A 1,679-nucleotide genomic window follows, 5' to 3' on the forward strand; every position below is an offset into this window, starting at 1 on the left:
CTGCAGCTCTTTGTAGAATTATTTGGATACTATAATATTCACTTCCCACTGCTAATCTCGTCCCATAATGCTTTGCAGGGGCTTTTAATTGGGACTGTATTTGTGACCATAACTGTGCTTGTGGTAGTCCTAAGAGGATGGGACCACCACCGATTTGAATCGTTCAGCAAGATGTGCTCTTTGTTTTGAAGGCATCTTCTTGGTTCTCCCCCTAGCTCCTTGAGGAATCCTTCTTCTTCTCCTGGGCACAGCACAGCGGAGCAGCAGGATGAGCAGATCTCTGAATCCATGGTGCCACAACACTGTGAAGCTGCAGAGAAAGGTGGAGTCAGATGGCACCACACAACACCACACAACACCTAAGCAGGAAGATATTCACTGAGCTGCTGGTAACTAAGATGGGGTTCACAGCAGCAGAAATCTGGGGCATCATGACGGATGCACCCAAAGGCACCTACCTGCTGACGTTCATGTCTGAACAAATCTGCAGGAGGTATTGGCAGATGTGCTGGTCACGACAGGAGGAGAAACCCTTCTCTGACTTCCACCTGGAATGCCAGCTCGTGCTGGAGGTCAAGAGAATGACCGTGCACGTCTACAACCCACATGTCAATGTCCAAGACCTGACAACCTTCCTACGCCGCCACTGCACAGTGACTACAGCCCCCTCCCGCAACCTGGACAGTGATGGCATCTGGGATGGTAAATGGACAGCAATGGTGAAGCTGAAGGAGGACCCGTTGGCCCCAGATGGAATTTGCGACCCCCCTTCCAGTTTCTCTCTAGGGCGCGACTCAGGATACCTGTACTACCCTGGGCAGCCCAAACTATGCAACAGGTGCAGCAAACCAGGCCACACTGGCAAAGACTGCACAGCGCAAATATGCAGGAACTGCAAAAAAGAAGGCCACACAGCAAAAACCTGCAAATAGAAAACCCCATGCAACCTCTGTGGGGGTGTAGGCCATCTCTTTAAGGACTGCCCAAAAAGAGCCAAATCCTACGCCCACGCTGCCCAACCTCAGTGGAGAAGCCAACCAGAGGAGGAGGAGGCAGAAGTGACCCTGCGTCCAGTCCCAGCCCCGCGGCAGGAGAGGGGGACCGGGAAAGGGAAGGGCCACAACCAGAACGCGCCCAAGCCCAAGCAGGACACCGCCAAGGTCCCAGAGACACAGACACCCAACGATACCATCCCTGAGCCCGGTGTGCACAGTGAGCTAAGGGAGACTCCCACCCCAACTGCCACCGAGGCCCCGGAGGAAGGTGCCTGGACAACACAGGAGCGCAGGAAAAGGAGACACTCAACGGACTCTGAAGGAGCAAGCAAGAGACCCGTGAGCACCCACAACTCCTACTCCGCGCTCGAGGATCCAGAAGAAGAAATGCAGCCGGCACAAGACACCACGAATGAGCAACTCAAGCAAGTGACAGAAGTGCTGAGGGAGATGAGGGCGCTGGCAAACTCCATGGAAGCATCCCCACCCCCATCGCCAACAAGAGTAGAAGAGGTTGAGATCACCATCGAGGGCCAAGAGCAAGACCTGCCCGTCACCCCAGAGGAGGCAGACCACGAGCCCAGCCAAGAAGGTGGAGCAGCCATCGTGCAACAGCAAGCAACAGCCGCCGAGCAGGAAAGCCCAGCACAAGAGACCCGACAGGAGGCTCAACCAGCCCCGTAA

At 55.0% G+C, this 1,679-nt stretch overlaps 1 pseudogene; it reads left to right on the forward strand.

Annotated features, from left to right (window-relative positions):
* The first annotated feature begins 268 nt into the window (after positions 1–268).
* LOC144806015 (uncharacterized) lies at positions 269–1,679 on the forward strand (annotated as a pseudogene).

This window comes from Lissotriton helveticus (assembly GCF_964261635.1).
Source record: "Lissotriton helveticus chromosome 1_1 unlocalized genomic scaffold, aLisHel1.1 SUPER_1_unloc_4, whole genome shotgun sequence".
NCBI lineage: Eukaryota > Metazoa > Chordata > Amphibia > Caudata > Salamandridae > Lissotriton > Lissotriton helveticus.